Below are 20,055 nucleotides of genomic sequence, written 5' to 3'. Positions count from 1 at the left end.
CCACACATAGCTCTAACAAAATTTGCATATTTAAAAGCTGGCACGTTGTACCCAGTATTACCATCTAAGACAGGCAATTCCTCACTATTCCATTATGTAGATTTTAATAACTATGTACAGAAGGATCATCAAGCTTTTAACAAAGACATTCAATGTCCCAAGATAAAACAGAAATAGTTGTGTCAGGTCGACCTTGACCACACCCCTATTGGGGAGAGTCTACAATAATTGCTCCTCTTGATCTCCAAGAGTGTTGACCAAAGCTTTATTTTGTAGCATGACTGAAGTAGCCTCCTCGGGCCGCGGGTCTGTAGCTTTCGACGTATTGCGGGCTGTGTCAGCTCAGCGGGTGACTCTAACACATTAGATTGAGTAACAACGTTATCAATGTATGCTGTTGAATTAGACTTAATTGGGCGAATTTGTAATTTGCCTTTGTAGTAATATCCTGCTCGGCCTTGCTTTTCGAGTGATATCGATATTGGCACGTTGTTGTGCTAGAGTGTGGTCTTGTGTTGTTGGTGTTGTTGGGGAAACCGGAGTGCCCGGAGAAAAGCCACTTGCCCGGCTTGGTGACCACAAACCAAACTCACATGCGCCCAGGCCGGGAATCGAAACCGCGTCTCCTTGGTGAGAAGCGAGTGCGCTAAGCATTGCATTAATCGGACAACCTCACCTTAATACCACAATCACGAAGTTTATCCCTGCCATAGTAAATTCGGAAGTCATCGTCCGTTTAGTGTAAATGTGCAATTACAAGAGGTGAAGACTGGCTTTGTTCACCAGAATTAATCTTAACTAATGCAATGTCATCATGAGAACAATCAACTGTAGAGCATACCACTTTTAGCAACTATACCCGATTTTCTTTCGTCAGTGGTTGAGACTATATTTAAATCCTATCCAAATATTCTGATGTGGTTTTCAAAACTTTTCCTGTTCAGTTACTCCAAATTTTCCTCAACAGCTGTGACTTTACCATACCACTCACAATACAGTAAATATCAAGTTGGACCAACTCTTTTCACTTTGATAAAAAGTAACAACTTCTCCAACATTTTTGATAGCTGAGTCATGCTTGACTTGTGTATCCTGCATAGTAGCTATATTTGAATGGATATTCCTTTGCTCTGTTTCAAGCGACATCAAATCACTTTTCATTTCTACTATATCATGTTTAACTGAATTTATTTCACTTAAAGTTGTACAGGTATTTTCACTTTCTTTTATAGCCAGTCGAGTAGTTTCTAAATCAGTAGGCCCTGGATTACTTTTTATATCTGAGCAGAGCATTAGGAATGTGTTTATGATATCTTATGTTAATTTATTCATTGAGTACAACATATGAATCAGCAGAAGCGACCAATATTGAGTGAATAATATCCGGTCCCCATTTACTGCTGTTCTCGTTTCAGCTAATCATCATGGTTTCTTCCAAGGATATCATGTAGATATGGTTATAGACTGTGACACATATGAATGGCATGACCATGGTGAAGATTCCACAGATGAACATGCGAAAATGGATATCTGGCCATGATATAAACGGTGTGTAGATCTCATCGTCATAGATGGAGCGGGTGCTCCCACAGCTATGCCCACTACAGAACGCCCCGATGCGAGCCCTGTATACATACAGCTCAATTCCCATATTAATGGTCCAACTGGTACACCATAAAATACACAAAACTGTTATTCATGTAATAATGTCAGTATTAAGGATACACAAAGATTTGCAATACTTTAATACCCACCTTGTAGTCATGACATTGCAGATTTAATCCCGGTACAGTGAATTTATTGGTCACTTTTGTATTCAGTAATCCAGTAATGGTTGACACTGCTGCCCTAGGCATCAATATGTTATAAAATTGTTAGATAATTATTTCCACATGTATTTTTATTTTATAACGAAAGAAAAGTTATTGATTTTTAATTTTCCTCCTAAAATACTGAGTAATTTAACTCATATCCAATACCACAATAATTTCCTACTATTAATAGCGATAACCATATAATTTTAGCGCAAAGATCTTTCTAAATATCAATCATATTGTTATTTGGTTTTATGTTTGTGTCATAATAATGCAAAAAACAGGTGATTCAAATGTAATACAGTACTGTCTTTGATTGGCCGTTTTTGCAACATATATCCTCATATGCAATCAAATTAACATCAAAAAGAATATTCTGCATGAAGACGTCAACAAGATGATATATATCACAATGTCGGAATTATTTTGCAGTTGTGCTGTCTTATATAAGACCAATGGGTGTACCAGAATTGTATTCACCACACCAACAACCTCCAAACATGAACAAGCTCTTTATCGTTCTTCTTCTGGTCAGCTGTCTGACAATGCTGCATGCCACTGTTTAAGGTAAGGAAATATTTCTTCTGTATTATTTGTTTAACATTTTATTCACCAGCTTTGACATCAAAGTATTGTTCTGCTCGTTTTCACACTTTTTATATAGTTGCTAAAAATATGGTTGTATTTATCATAATAAATGTTGGGAGTTTCGAACACAGCAAAATGTAATAAAATGCCTTCTTACAAGGCTTTTTTCCGCATAATTATCAATTATAACCTTCCTACGTCATGGATAAACTTAGTTTGTTATAATAATCTCAATATCATAAGAAACTATTCAGTATATACATATACAGAGAGACTAACAAATTTTAAACGCATTTATGGTAACTACTTTCTATTGTTTCAAGTCTATACTTTTGTTATTTCAGGCCACCAGGCGGCTAACAACTACCGCTGGAATAATGTTTTTGATCGTATGCTATAAAATAAAGCCTCGTCATATCTAATGCCTCTTGATTTATTTCATCTAACACAACATTTAGCGAAAATGGTATTCAAATGAGTTTTAAAGTCAATTGAGTGTTTATACTTTGATTCTTGTGCCTTTTAAAGATAAACAATTTCATTCCAGAGAAATTATTTCCATATACCAACCATCATAGCGTCAAAAGCCCTAACAAACAAATCTTACTAATTAGTCCGGTTTTGTTTCAAATACTCTTATGTTTCATCTAGTAAAGTTAGCTATGTTTAACATCTATATAGTGCATTGGTGAAATATCTATTGCAAACAAACAGTATGCTGGCCGCCAAAATACACTAAAATAACCTGAGAGTAACACACTATGCACACTCATTTTGTTTTTCCATCGAAAACCATGTCATTCTTCATTTTATAGAGTTGAAGTATATTTTGTGGTATGTAACTTTTAACAGCAAAATATCATTAATGTCAAAATTAACTAAAAAAAAAACTGTTAAATGTGATCAACTCATTCAGTTGCGTCGATGTTTTGTAAAAATAACCATGTTATGATATTACTTTGAATAAAGAATTACTTTGAATAAAGAATATACATTCAAACACCTTTTTGAACAATTGCGTTAAATCTGCGGCCAAGACGACGTTTAAGTTGGCTTCTAAAATATACCATAATGATGGAAAAAAATTAATGAGTCCATTGCCTGTGCTATTTTGTCTGTTTATTAATCAATTTATTTATAGTTTTGTATATAACACAGCATTTTTAACCATGCGAAAATCAACATTGAATCAAATATGGCCATCAAATGGAACGTGTTCTTATATTGTGGTATTTTTTAATTCTTTTCACGGCCTTTTACAAACACAAGGATGTGTCTCCATGGTAGCCTGCCAAACTGTTATATTAACATCTCGTTACCATCAGAATAAATGCACGGACATTGATATTGCCATACGTCCGCAAAACCGGATGATTGAAGGATAGTTATAATTTCAGAGGCCCAGTTGATACTTTGTGTGCTATCATTTACATGCAATTAGTTATACTCGACGATATATGATACTACTTGTGCGTTTTATCGCGGCATTGTCATAGCAATGTTAAAGCGTGCGAACGAAGTCAAGATTTGCAAGATTCAATAAGGTTTCTGGGTCCTGTAAACTTTATGATTCAAACGGTATCAAATGTAGTGGTGGCAGTGTTGGCAATCGTGAAAATAGTCGTAGTTGATCATTTGTTATAGGGTCTATTCAAGATAATTATCATAGTGGATCAAACTGGTGTCACATCTAAACCGTATCTTTTACCATTAAGAACAAGAATCTGGCTACAATTACTTCTGAATATTTCTAATAAGACATATTCAATGAAATAAAGGTTTCTTGCTTGTTCTTCTCTTCAATTTGAATATCATAACAATTCAACAGAGTGCTGGTCCTTCCCGTTGACTGTCTTAGTGAAGATGTTTGCAATTACACTCACGTACTTGTACGCGATTTGCTACGTTTCACGAAGAATGTGTGAATCCAGAACCGATTGTGTCCCAAATCGTGACAGTGAGGGAATCAATGTCCACAGTAATGAACCCTAGAGTGAGGGAAGCAATGTCCACAGTAATGGCCCCTAGAGTGAGGGAAGCAATGTCCACAGTAATGGCCCCTAGTGTGAGTGAAGCAATGTCCACAGTAATGGCCCCTAGTGTGAGGGAAGCAATGTCCACAGTAATGGCCCCTAGTGTGAGGGAAGCAATGTCCACAGTAATGAACCCTAGAGTGAGGGAAGCAATGTCCACAGTAATGGCCCCTAGTGTGAGGGAAGCAATGTCCACAGTAATGGCCCCTAGTGTGAGGGAAGCAATGTCCACAGTAATGGCCCCTAGTTTGAGGGAAGCAATGTCCACAGTAATGGCCCCTAGTGTGAGGGAAGCGATGTCCACAGTAATGGCCCCTAGTGTGAGGGAAGCAATGTCCACAGTAATGGCCCCTAGTGTGAGGGAAGCAATGTCCAAAGTAATGGACCCTAGTGTGAGGGAAGCAATGTCCACAGTAATGGCCCCTAGTGTGAGGGAAGCAATGTCTATAATAATGGCCACTAGTGTGAGGGAAGCAATGTCCACAGTAATGGCCCCTAGTATTCAAAGTCGACAGTATCATTGTCAAAGCATATTAACCACTGCAACAAATATTTTCGCATCATTCTATTACGCCTGTGTAACTGTAGTTGTATTTTATATGGCATTTAGAATTGTTGTATGGGTATATTTTTATAAATCAGTTCCTTCGAAAGCCGTAACTCTATCGTCAGAAATCCGTGACACTATCGACCGTTCCCGGTCTCTCTATCAACCGAACCCGTGGCACTATCAACCGATCACCGTAACGCTATCAACTAATCAACTGAACTCCGTGACACTATTGACCGATCCCGTGACTCTATCAACTGAACTCCGTGTCACTATTGACCGATCACTATAACACTATCAGCTGATCAACTGAACTCCGTGACACTATTGACCGATCCCGTGACACTATCAACCGATCAACTGAACTCCGTGACACTATTGACCGATCACCATAACACTATCAGCTGATCAACTGAACTCCGTGACACTATTGACCGATCCCGTGACTCTATCAACTGAACTCCGTGTCACTATTGACCGATCACTATAACACTATCAGCTGATCAACTGAACTCCGTGACACTATTGACCGATCCCGTGACACTATCAACCGATCAACTGAACTCCGTGACACTATTGACCGATCCCGTGACACTATCAACCAATCAACTGAACTCCGTGACACTATTGACCGATCCCGTGACACTATCAACCGATCAACAGAACTCCGTGACACTATTGACCGATCCCGTGACACTATCAACCGATCAACTGAACTCCGTGACACTATTGACCGATCCCGTGACTCTATCAACTGAACTCCGTGACACTATTGACCGATCCCGTGACTCTATCAACTGAACTCCGTGACACTATTGACCGAACCCGTGACACTATCAACTAATCAACTGAACTCCGTGACAGTATTGACCGATCACCATAACACTATCAGCTGATCAACTGAACTCCGTGACACTATTGACCGATCCCGTGACTCTATCAACTGAACTCCGTGTCACTATTGACCGATCACTATAACACTATCAGCTGATCAACTGAACTCCGTGACACTATTGACCGATCCCGTGACACTATCAACCGATCAACTGAACTCCGTGACACTATTGACCGATCCCGTGACACTATCAACCAATCAACTGAACTCCGTGACACTATTGACCGATCCCGTGACACTATCAACCGATCAACAGAACTCCGTGACACTATTGACCGATCCCGTGACACTATCAACCGATCAACTGAACTCCGTGACACTATTGACCGATCCCGTGACTCTATCAACTGAACTCCGTGACACTATTGACCGATCCCGTGACTCTATCGACTGATGAACTGAACCCCATGACTCTATCAACCGAACCCGTGACACTATCAACCGATCACCGTAACACTATCAACTGATCAACTGAACCCCATGACACTATCAACCGAACACGTGACACTCTCAACCGATCACCGTAATACTGTCAACTGAACTCCATGACACTATCAACTGAACCCCATGACACTATCAACCGAACCCTTAACACTATCAACCGATCACCGTAACACTATCAACTGATCAACTGAACCCCATGACACTATCAACCGAACCCGTGACACTATCAACCGATCACCGTAACACTATCAACTGATCAGCTGAACCCTATGACACTATCAACCGAACCCGTGACACTATCAACCGATCACCGTAACACTATCAACTGATCAACTAAACCCATGACACTATCAACCGAACCCGTGACACTATCAACCGATCACCGTAACACTATCAACTGAACACCATGACACTATCAACTGAACCCCATGACACTATCAACCGAACCCTTAATACTATCAACCGATCACCGTAACACTATCAACTGATCAACTGAACCCATGACACTATCAACCGAACCCGTGACACTATCAACCGATCACCATAATACTGTCAACTGATCAACTGAACCCCATGACACTATCAACCGAACCCTTAATACTATCAACCGATCACCGTAACACTATCAACTGATCAACTGAACCCATGACACTATCAACCGAACCCTTAATACTATCAACCGATCACCGTAACACTATCAACTGATCAACTGAACCCATGACACTATCAACCGAACCCGTGACACCTTCAACTGATCACCGTAACACTCTCAACCGATCAGCGTAACACTTTCAACTGATCAACTGAACCCATGACACTATCAACCGAACCCGTGACACCTTCAACTGATCACCGTAACACTCTCAACCGATCAGCGTAACACTATCAACTGATCAACTGAACCCATGACAATATCAACCGAACCCGTGACACCTTCAACTGATCACCGTAACACTCTCAACCGATCAGCGTAACACTTTCAACTGATCAACTGAACCCCATGACATAATTGACCCGTGACTCTATCAACTGAACTCTGTGTCACTATATATCAGGCGAGCCTCGTGACACTATTAATCAAATCCAATGACACTTTCGGTCGAAAGCCGTGACACTATCGGCAAGAAGCTCTTACACTATTGACCAAGAGCCGTGGCACAATCACCCGAAAGACGTGACATTTTGAACCATACGAAAAAAACTTGCGATAATGTTATATCAGTGTCACATTACTGACTTGTACAGGTGAAGAAGTATTGGGTAGATTGGTAGAGCACATGACATGCGAGCAGGATTTCACGGGTTCAATCTCCAGACTGGTTGCATTTTTGTCTGAGACTATTACATTTGTTGTCAAACTCGGGACCGTGGTTACTGCCTAGTGCATGAGTTAGATTGAGAGATTTTGTGAGTCGAGAGACCCGAATCATAGGTTATTATTGTTCAGCTAAGGAAAGAGAGTATGTGAGTTATCCAAGCCGGCTAGCTCAGTTGGTAGAACACCTGATTTTAAACAAGGAGTTCTATCCCAAATCTCGCAAAACGTTCTAAGTTTAACATGCTTAAGTAGCTTATTTCATTAAGTCTTAAACTCTTGAAGAAGAAAACATTACATTAACTATATCAAGCGAAACATAGTGAGCTTAGCTTGATAATGTTATAAGGTCTTGAAGAAGTTCCGAGAATCTGGTTACCAAGTTCAGTCCCAGGACTGGCTCATAATTTTATTTATGAGCCACCTAATAAAAGAAGTGTTCAATTTTATATACAACGCAACAATCATATTTCAAATAGAGTTGTCCATTATTTTTACATGCATATAAGAAAGCAAACAATACTGAATTAATATGGTACGTAATAAGGTTTCATTTAGTGTAAACATATTTACAGACTTAAATGAATTGAAGAATATTGATGTCCAAGTACATATTAAGCAAAATTGTGAAAACGATAAATGTCCACTATTCAAGTTATATTTAAGATTTATTGTGCTATAGGTTCTACGTGGCCATACACATAATTTATAACATATCTACATATATACAAGGATGATATTGGATCAAACATATTTATATACTGACATAATTAAATGGCACGATTTAACATAATTCCATCGAAAATCATCTTAAAGGAGTACTTTGATTCATATAATACTTTGAAAAGTCTTCAATATAGCATTCTTGGAATGAGGGTTTCCTTACAGTATCATTTTTTCACAACCTCTCTCTACATCACTATGTTTTGATAATTTAAATATTTAAGGAATCATTCCTTGAAAGCTTTTCATTTTTATACCAATAACTAGGTTCATTATTTAGATTTTGATGGTTTTTGAATAGGGAGAGATGATTTTGGATTTAACAAACGTATCTTCATTTATTATAAGCAATTAAAATATTAAAATATGCTAAAAAACATCAATTACTTTCTTAGAAATTTTATTGCATTCTTTGATTTACTTCCGAGAAACGAAGTACTCAAATTATAGCTCTCAAAAAGGATTCGATAATAAGTACTTATAAATGAGGGTTAATGTTGAATACTAACGACACCAACCTTTGTATGGATATTTATTCAAAAAATGCACTTACTAATGTCTCTTGTTTGAGCCAAGTGTTGGAAATGAGCGGTTATTGAGTGTTGTCACAAGCGCGAGAAACAGAATTGTGCAAACTGAGAGACTGAGTTGGTCGGCAACCATCATGTTTTATCTAACGTGATCTTTTATCGTCCTTTATTTGTCGCAGGATCGACATACATAAGTCGTATGCAATCGTAGCTACGCTTTAGCAAATTTCAAACAGTATTGCATTGTCATAAGTTATTTTGTAAAATTCTACGACAGCCAAGAATATTGTCTTGCCTCACGTTATTCAAGATCCTGACAAGGACATAGTCGGGAAGAAATTTAGGACCCAGGTTCCCGATCGTTATTAACCTACGGGTTCATAGACACATGTTTATACAGTTCACTCCACGGAATAAACACAACATAGTCGAAAAAGTAAATACAGAGGTTTAAAACACTGCGAAATAACCATGTTAAACAACTTTGTTTTATCTTTTGTAAAAAAATGACGATTTGATTTCTCTGTTTATGTAAGCTCAGTCACACAGATTGAAGAAAATCATCAATTAAAACGAAACACCACTGACGTAAGTAAGCAGCAGACCTAAAGACACCTTAAAAGCACCAAACGTTACCGGCAAGCGAGTACCTGTCTTCCGGTCCATGACCAGTCCAGTTATGACAAATTTTCATCTATCATTGTGCGAACGCCTTCAACCTATTCTACGATTTGCAACAACTGAGAACAGACAAGCTGCAAATGATGTATCGTATGATCAATGGAGAGTCGTTGGCGTGTGCAAGTGCTACACAGTTTTACAAAAAGTCCCAAGCGATTGTAACGAATCTTTAAATCATTCCAGTCGCATGTAATCTTATCTATTTAGAATTGTATGAATAGTGCGAACTGGGCTTAACCAGAAAATTTTATTTATTTACTTTTAAAAGGTAAACTAGAAACCAGGATTCTAATATAGGCAATCAGAAAGTATAACCAATTATTCATTCTATGAGTTAAGAAAGAGTAGCAACCTTTATCTTTCATTTTATAAAACATAGACGTAACTGAAAATTACTCTAGTTAAGTATCGTATGTGTTTGGTTTCCATCCATTCTAACTTCAGTTGTTTGGCTGTAATCAATTTTCTTATTTTAGTAACAGTGACTTTGACCTCGAATCAATCCCCTAAAAAGTAAATCCACGCTAGCTCCTTCATTACTACCAATCAAATCTTACTTAGTTTTTTTGGGCGGAAACCATTTCTGTTTCTATTTTAAGTAACACTGACCTTACCCACCATCCAAACCCCACTCAAAAGCAATCCAAAGATAGATCTTGACATAAGCTATCTACACACCAACTGTCATCACTAATCATCAATTTTAACTTATGTTATTGAGCGTAAAACATGTTTCTTATTATTGTTACACTGACCTTGACCTTGATCCCAGCCCCTCAAAAGCAAACTCAAGTTCATCACATAAGCTTCCTATACACCAACCTCCATCACTATCCTTCGATTCTTATTTTGTGACGAAAACAATTGTTCTATTGATAGGAACAGTGACCTTGACCTTGACCCTATCCCCATCAAAAGGAATCTCAAGCTAGTTCTTCACATCAGCTATTTACATACCAACTTTCATTTCTTTCCAGCAATTCTTAATTAAATAATTGAGCGGAAACTATTTTTCAGTTTTAAGTAAAAGTGACCTTGACCTTGACCCCACCTCCCTCAAAAGCAGTCCCAAGCTTGCTCTTAACAAAAGTTATATACACATTAACTTTCATTTCTCTCCATCAATTCTAGACTAAATCGTTGGGCGGTAACTACTGTTTGAAGGCGCGTAAAACAATTTTCTATTTTATTCAACAATGACCTTGACCTTAACTCTGACACCCCCCACCCCTTCAAAAGCAATCCCAAGATAGTTGTTCATATAAGCAACATACACGCCGGAATTATTTACTATTCATCAATACTAGCTTAAGGTATTTGGCGGACACCAATGCTTGTCGCCGGCCCGTCCGCCCGTCGGTCCGCCCGATCAACGCCATCCTCATTCTTTTAATTTAGTTTTCGTTGAAAACCTGGTTAAAAAACAACACGGAAAACAAATCAAGCATGGATGTATATATATTATCGTTTTTTAAGTGTGGTTTGATAAATATGTTAAACTTATACACAATGTGTGCAATTAAAACTTAGTATTGTCCATGATTTGCCGTTTTCTTCAACATAAATCGTGATATACAATCAAATAAACGTCAAAACACTGCATCAACATCAACAAGGTGGATGTTTCGCAATATCGATGGTAGTTTGCGATTTTGCTAGCTTAAAAAAGAGCAAACGGTGTAAATATATTTTATTCACCACTCAAATCCCTAAACATGAACAAGCTATTCATCGTTCTTCTTCTCGTCAACTGCTTACCAATGATATTGCTGCCAGCCACTGTTGAGGGTAAGGAAGCTTTTATTCCTTATAATTATTTTTCATTGTATTCGCTTGCTTCGATTTTAAAGTAATGTTCTGATTATTCAAAAACTGAAGTAGTTGTTAGAATATATGGTTAGGAAGTATCATAATGAATGGTGTGCGTTTCTGACACTACGATATGTAATATAGTGAAATTACTGCTGACAAGTATTCACATATTCATCATGAGTTATGGGTAAGTTTTCATCCTGATTCAATTAATAGCTTCGCATGATCGGATTGACAATCACAAACATTCAACGAAATGTTCTTTACACTACGTTTTCTCTGTTCCTAATTTATATACCAACTTGCAACGCAAGACTGATTCCGTGATTGATGGAAGTATTCATAAAGCTCCTCATAAAACATTTTGAAATAAGTGATTCATATTCATGTATTATTTTAATATTTCCCTTGCCAAATGAAAAGTGTTTAGTGTTGTATTCGCCGTAAATGTGAGTTTAAAGCACACACAAAAAACTTAAGTTGGGTTGTTTTCTTCAAAAGTGAGCGAAAGGCTTATCAAAAGAAGTGAGTATATATATGTATCTTTGAGCGGGTCTTTATACTCTGGAAGAGAGTATTCAGATGCATAAGTAAGTCTTTTGAATGAAGTGATTGAACAAAGTGGGTCTTTTCATATTGATGAGTTTTTCACAGAAGGAAAACACACTAAAAAGATTCACTTTAAACTCTATTCTAAAAAAGTGGGTCTTGTAATGCTGGCATTTAGGAAACTCAAATGAGACACTTTTTAAGCATTCTGAAACATTCTTCAGTATTATTTTGTGTCTTTAAGAGAGATGTTTATGAAAAAGTTACAAGATCAGAATAACATTATTAACACGTATATTTATTGGCAAATGTTCTAAGATATAGTGATAAAATGTTTTATCACAAAGAACAAACAAGCTCTGTCAAAGAAAACACATGCAAAACAATACATTTTCTAAATTTACTGGCAACATTCGTACATGAACATTGTTAGTTATACATATTATACTCAAACAAAAATAACAATTTATTAATGAATACATATTTAAAGGAATTTGCTTAAGTTGTGTATATAACAAGAGCGCCAACTATCACAAAAAATGCCCGTCCTTATTTTAGGACATCAAATTCGGTGGTTGCGGTCACTGTAAAGACAGTTTTTGCCAATTTAAGGGTCATAACTCATAACGTGACCGAGTCTACATGTCTGATCATCGAATCCGATCAAGATATTCTGCCCTTACACGTTCTGACCAAATGTGGTAATGGTTGAAAATAATGCTCCTAAAGTAATTGATTGGACAAGACCGATTTTAGGAAATTTGTATGATTAAAGGGCGATTACTCTTCAGTGACTCAAATGATATTGCTGGTTATCAAACTTGGCACATCTTTTTTAGAATATCTTCTTTTGCTTATAAGAGTTATCTAAAAAAAATAGATGTTCTAAAAAAGAACATTTGAAAAGGTAAAAGCTGCCAAACACGACTCAAAGCGAACAAGCAGATGCCAATCTGCCAATTTTCATTTTTCATCATATAAATACAACCTGAGACATGTATCTCTTCCGAACTTTGAGGGTATCGATGACATAAAGAGGAAATAAATTTACTTATCATACATAAGAAATTAAAGTTGTTCGATCGAATTAATATTACAATAAACATGAAAATAATTTATTACAATGAATACAGATACTGAATTTTACACTCTCAGCTATTTGAATAGTACTAATGCGCTAAAGTAAAATAAATGGTCTAAAAAAGCAATATTAAGCTAAACTTAATTGCGGTCGTAGACAAGCAGTACACCTCTCATTCAAGATATAGTGTGTTTTGGCCTTAATTATGTGCTTATGTTTTAACAACTATTTCAGCCCAATCTGATGGTCGCCGGAACTGCCCTTGCCGGTACATATGTAACTATCTGGTGGAGACCGACGGAGGGCACTGTGCAATTAACAAGAGGTGCTGTTTTCGGAGGGGAGGGGTTAATGGCGGATAAAGGTAGGTCAGTGTTTAACTAGTCAATTGGAGTCCAGTCATTAATATAAAGAAAACATCATTTGTGTGTCATGATTTGAATAAAAATGGTATTGTTTCGTTAAGCATGTAGATATTTTGTTTTGGTTTACTCACCCTGGCTTCTCCAGTGAAGCACGAACAAAACACGGTGGTTCATATCTGTGTCATTCGCATTATTATTTAAATGTTGTGTTAAAATGTTTATCTTTACTTTTTTGCATCATAACTCTTTGATCAATTTTAAAACAAACCTTATCAAACCGACGTTTATGTTTACAATTTTTTTAATACCTTTAGAATCTATTCAGTATCATATACATATAAGCGTATGTATATTAACTACTACATAACTGTTGTTTATGCCTTCATGTTTGTCCTTTCATGCGAGGGACAAGCGCCAGAACATTGTTTTAATCCATTAAATTGGTGGTGAAAATAAAGCGTCGATGTAATAAGATTGTCTTTTGGTATCTAATGGACATAGAAAACAACATTTAGCGAAAAAGTATGTAAACGATGTTCGATTTTTATAGCAATTCCGATATCCCCGAAAAGGCCATTATATAATTCGACGAAGTATCTCAGCATTTATCCGCAAACTTTCTATTCAAAACTGTTTTCATTTATTAATTTACCAGTACCTAGTTGTTTTTTATTTATTGCAAACAGAGGGTTTGGTATAGCCAAAAAGCACAATCAAATTCGAGAATTGATGTATGCCGCCGGCTGATATATATTCATAGAACATTGCATGAAAATTTTATTTGAAAAAAGAAATTATGCATATAAATTGCATTAATATGATATTGGCTGTTGTGAGCTCACAGGTTTTGTTTGTGGAATTTATTGATATTCGCAATATATTCATACAAAAACACAATTGTTATCGCTTCAAAGTGACAATTTAAAGACAAATTAGTTCATTAATTAAAGTAACTTTGTTGCTACTAATTCCATTTAGACAATACATGTGCGTTATCCACAGCACTGTAAACATCTTTCCAATGGACAATTGAGCGGGGCTATTCATTAAATAAAGGGCCATACTTATTGAGTTACTGACCCAATTCATACGACCTTTAATCAAGACGAATCATGCCCCTGCACAATCACACAATAGTTACTAGGTACACACAATTCACATTAGCTTCATATATTTCAATTAGTTACTGGACCGACATACTTTTTTTATTATTTAAGGTCTCGAGTTACTGACCCAATCTAGAGTAATGACGTACAAGAGCGCACTATACTTAAATTATGTTCAAGTTAAATTGTAATGGCTCTGAACAGAAAAACAGCTCCCAATTGTCATTTGAGGGTGTGTTTTTTTAAATATCAAAAGGCAATAACTTCTGTTCGTGTAACTAATGCGTTATTAATGTTGAGATTACACCAGTGCTTTATGATTACACACATTTGACATAGGTTTCATAATTTCTATCCTTCTGTAGTTATATATCAATGTCTCCTTTTGAGTTATACTAATGTATCAATTCATATTAATTTTGATATTGGCAAGAATATACAATTATCGTAACCAATTAGTCCTTAAATGAAACATCAAGATGTTCCATATCAGTCTTCAACATACCTGTGATACGATCGGTGTAAAATTGTTAGCTGATTAACCAATTTTACTTGAAATCCGTGACACAAACAACGTAAACATTACATTTCATGTATTCTAGTCCGGCAGCTAAATGGGATATTTTAGCCAAACCTTGCATGACGGCGCTAGAAATAGATCCATAAATTGAGAGCTTCGAATTTTGTAACCTTACTCACATTATGGTTACATGAGTTACAGGCAAATATTCCTAGCATATTGAACACATCAAAGTTTGGCATCAAAAATCGAGTTTCAGGTCGACATCTGATCAGAGTTATGCGGTTACAATATATAGTTACAATGAGTTACAGCAATGTTTTTCAAAAGTTTACGCGGTTGCATACGTTACAACCGGTTACATCGGGTACATCGAAAATGTTCAAAGTTCAACCTCAAAAATAAAGTTTTTAGGTCGACATCTTATCTATGTTGTACGGTTACAATAGCTAAAATAAGTTAAACAAAGGTTTCATAAAGTTTGAAAAGTGCTATTTTTTCTTTGCCAAATATCGAGTTACGCGGTTACATTGGTTACAACCGGTTACATCGCTTTCAACGAAAATTTTAAAGTTCAACTTCAAAAATCGTTTTGAGGTCGACATCCAATCAGAGTTATGCGGTTACAATAGCTAAAATGAGTTGCAGCAAAGTTTTCCAAAACTTTTAAAAGAGTGTTGTTGTTTTTCTATGTCAAACACTGAGTTAAGCGGTTACATTGGTTACAACCGGTTACATCGCTAACAACGAAATTTCAAACGTTCAACGTCAAAGTTTTGCAGCAAAGTTTTCCAAAACTTTTAAAACAGTGTAGATTTTTTACTATGTCAAATAACGGTTACGCGGTTACAAGATTCAAGATTCAAGATTTATTTACAGAATATCCAGAAGGCCATAGCCCATGTGGACAAATATATATACAATATAGTGTTTTCAGGTGATTCCATGCATACACATTACAAAACTAAACAACCAAAAAGAAAAACAACATAAATAGCAAATACATCATCTTCTTAAGTTCAGTAAATCAAAATATTTTATAATGCATAATTAAATTAATGTGTCAATAACGTTATTTATGTATTGCTCAACGTCAATGTACTAAGTGACAGGCCGGGTCGAACTCGTATGGATGAAGAGAAAACGTAACACAAGCTTTGAATGAAAATAGGGCATTTAATAATGCCATGTAAAAGTGTTTTTACGAAATATCGTAAAACAACACATAAGTGTCAATAGCATGTGTATAATAACATTTCCCGAAATACATATCTGGGTGGAAAAAACGCCCTACTAGAAACATAGTATTCTGTAAAAATAGTGCCTGACAAAAAAAATGGTAAAGGGAAGAGAAACAAAAAACTAACAATACATATATATGGCAAGAAAATATGAAGAAAAACATTGGGTTAAATGATGTGTTCACAATTAAATGTGACATGAAAAACAGTTAGCTCAGCTCATTTCTCGATCTTGTAAACTGACAGATAACTAAACGGAAGGTGGTGGGGATGGTGGTGGTTGATTATGTGAAAACTAAAATAAAATGCCGAGGCTTTCGCCCACGCTAAGATTATATATTAGTAATGGCTACAGCGTATCGCGATTAGCTGTTCAGAGCCGCTTGAGATAAAACTCAAAGGTGATTGGCTGAGGCAATAATTTATGCAGGATGCTGACATGGTTAAATACCACTAAATTAATATTTGAACAATTCCATAAATAATTTTACGTTTTCATAACATTTCATTTGTTTAATCACAGATAAGTGGAAATAAAGGGTATACATGTACATATATACAATAGTTTTGCTATGATGAGAGTTATGTTTGTAAATATCTATAACTCCCTATGTCGGACAACCTATAAAAAAACGAAACTATAGGAAGCCTAAGGGAAATCACTAAAACTTTAACATTCACTTTTGTAAAAGTCTTATCTGAATCAGGTAAGATCAGAAAATAACTGTTAATGTAACATACTTCAGACAATCATTGTACATGAACACTGTGTGTAAATATTCAGTCTAGTAACAATACAGACAGAAAGTGTGTTACAACCGGTTGCTACTCATCAAAAAAACGAGAATCAAAATGTTTGTAAGTGCATAATGTTTCATTTTTTCGAAGGGGAAACAACAGTGGTAAGACCGTTTTATAATATGTGTTATGATACTAATTAATCGATGAATACAATCTACAATTATTGTGAAAAATAATCTGTAACACATGATAAAGCAAAAGCGAAAAACGTATCTGAATCATCTTTTTGGGGTGTGATGTGAATCACGTGATATAGGTGTAGTTTTTCCTGTCTGATAATTTATGAAATACATTAAGTTTTTGAAGGATTTTTTCATAGTATGCGAATGGAATATTTGGTGAGCATTTAATCAATATGTGAGAGGGAAATATCAATTTGATGGATAAAGGGGATAATATAAGCCAAAAACGAAAAGCAAGCGACAGTTCAAATTCGTCATGTATAATACAGGATAACAAAGCGGGGCGGTAACACAAGTATTCCGGGGTCGATTACAGCCACCGTCAGTGATTTATTGAAATATGCAAACTCTGTTTTATTTGATGAGGCGGATACAGTGGCAAATCTAAACAGTTTATTTTGATGAATGTAGTACCTCTGTGACGCATAGTGTTAGTGAGCGTCTTCCCACATCCGCCAGCTAACATGGGTAAAAAAGGAAAATCAGGGCCCTCAACACAAACTTTAAACTCTATTGTAAATGTGGTCAAAGATCATGAGTCCGAAACGTCAATGGCTGACATTATGACTTTATTGAAATAAATTAATAGCCGTGTTAGAGGGGCCGAGAAGCGACTAGATTCATCAGATATATTAAAGAAAAGAATTGGCAGCTTTGAAAAAGAAGTTACAAAAATATGGAATTTTGTCCCAGATCAGGCGAAGGGGGTTGGTGGAAGATAAAACGGAGAGCGTAGACTACAACTTTGGAATCGCCGTGGTGAGGATTCAAGTTCTGGAAAAACAAAATGACATATTAGAAAAAATGACTAAAAGATGAACTGAGTTATATTCAGTCTCAGTCAATGAGGAATAATCTGATTTTCGGCAATATTCCAATGGCCCCGATCGGGGTACAGTTGAAAATACGGAGGATATTATCAAAGATTCCATTAGAGATATACTCAAGAAAGCAAATGCATTAGTGGATAAACTGTCATTTGAGCGAGTTCATAGAATGGGACAGAAAGTGGTAGGGAGGAACAGGAAAACCGTCACCAAGTTTACGCTCTATATGGAGAGAGATTTAGTTAAGAGGGAGTGGAAAGTGTTAAACGGGACAGGGTATTTTATTCCTGGACAAATTCCTAAGGAAGTAATTGACAAAAAAGAAAAGTCTTGTGCCTAAATTGATTGATGCGAAGCAGGAGGGAAAACGGGCATGGATATCATATGACACTTTGTACATTGACGGTAAGCCGCAGCGGGAGAAGATGGGTACAAGGAGAGTAATCTAAAGGTGGACTCAAGGAATGTAAATGGATTGACAGATGATAAGAAGGACAATGATCATGTTGTAAATATTGTTACTAGTGGTGATATTGTGATTTGTATGAAACTTGGTCTATATATTAATAATGATATTGACATTTCTGGTTTTATTTCCCATAACTACATAGTGTATTTTCGTAAATTTCAACCCCGAAAAAACTAAAAGGCGTCTTGATAAGTAAGACAAAGGTTATGGTATTCGCACACGAGATGGTCTGTTAAGAAAAGAAACATTTACATACAAAAATAATAACCTGGATGTTGTAAATGACATCAATTATTTGGGTGCTGTTTTTAATTACACAAGTAAATTCGCACACATCCAAGAATACCTCGTTGGGAAAGCCCTTAAGGCCCTTAATGTGTTATTATCGAATTATAGTAAATATAGTATAAAGTAGGGATGCAAACGAATATTCGAATATTCGAATATTCGATCGAACGTTTGGTATTCGAATGTCAAAATAGGTATTCGAATATTCGATGTTTTTGTTGAATTAATAAATTAATTAACTTTTTGCCTACAACTGTCATCTTCGTCTGTCTTGTTTTTACAACGATGGACCCCTAATGCCAGAGGTGTGAACTTGATGACACTATACACGCGTCATATCGGATATATCGCCGGGAACTATAAACAGTCCCCGTAATTTTACATTTACTGGTTGTTAAACAAGTGACATCAAACACATTCTAATTATTTTGGGTACATTTAAATGGCCATGCCAATTAGGGTTTAAGAGATCGGCCTTTATACCAATGTTTTGTCTTCACTGCTAATCAAGCTTGGCGATATTGCTAAAATCACCTTGATGATACGAAGGACATGTGCTAGTTATGTGCTTTAAACTGTTTTCCAGGTTTTCGATATATCGCTCTTGCGTACAAATTAACTGTATGGTTTAACGTTTAAGGATATATGTCCTGTATTGTTGTACAATACATCAGTCAAAATCGACGTTTTGCCATGGTGTCGTTCTCTATAATTATAGTTCGTAAACATCAATCCCAGAACGAGGATGCAAATCCGGGAAAATACGCAATTACCTGATCTTATTTTGCATTGTTTACAAAAATGGAGGAATTGGTATAATTCGTTTTTTTTTATAAAGATATATCGCTTTTTCTTGGGATATATATCTTGAAAATAGGGAAATTCAGAGGCTAATTTGTGGAACAATAAGGGTCCGTCGCGTGTACCGTATACGACACAGAAGGGTAACAGGGCCCCGGCTATTACGTTAGTGAATACTAGTTTACTACAATTCTTAAAGGTTCATTTTGGTATTCGAATATTCGAATATTCGATCGAAAGAATTACCGAATATTCGAATATCAATTTTGCCATTCGTTTGCATCCCTAGTATAAAGCCTAGCATTTTTGTCAATTATTTGATGCTTTTGTTGGATCAACTTAAAGTTATGGGTCTGAGATTTGGGGATTTGGAAAATCTAAAGGAGTTGAAAGAATCCATATAAATTTTGTAAAATAATTCTAAATGTACGTATTAATAC

General features: G+C 36.2%; 1 protein-coding gene and 1 long non-coding RNA gene across 3 annotated transcripts in view; both read left to right on the top strand.

Annotated features, from left to right (window-relative positions):
* Positions 1-2,208: 2,208 nt before the first annotated feature.
* On the top strand, positions 2,209-2,824 carry LOC128242845 (uncharacterized). Its single transcript, XR_008262725.1, has 2 exons — positions 2,209-2,381; positions 2,747-2,824. It is a non-coding gene; the product is annotated as an uncharacterized LOC128242845 (long non-coding RNA).
* An 8,395-nt stretch (positions 2,825-11,219) lies between these two features.
* Positions 11,220-20,055, top strand: part of LOC128244738 (ankyrin and armadillo repeat-containing protein-like) — a 29,027-nt gene continuing 20,191 nt past the window's right edge. Inside the window, exons 1-2 of one of the 2 annotated variants that reach the window (XM_052962788.1) lie at positions 11,220-11,361; positions 13,250-13,379. The gene's annotated coding sequence lies outside the window, so the exon portion shown is untranslated. Of the gene's footprint in view, positions 11,362-11,807; positions 11,911-13,249; positions 13,380-20,055 lie in introns of those variants that run through there. The other variant, XM_052962790.1, reaches the window with a different exon arrangement.

The sequence above is a fragment of the Mya arenaria genome, chromosome 8 (assembly GCF_026914265.1).
Source record: "Mya arenaria isolate MELC-2E11 chromosome 8, ASM2691426v1".
Taxonomy (NCBI): Eukaryota; Metazoa; Mollusca; class Bivalvia; order Myida; family Myidae; genus Mya; species Mya arenaria.
The sequence above is the reverse complement of the archived record's forward strand: the minus strand, read 5'-3'. Positions and strand labels throughout refer to the sequence as shown.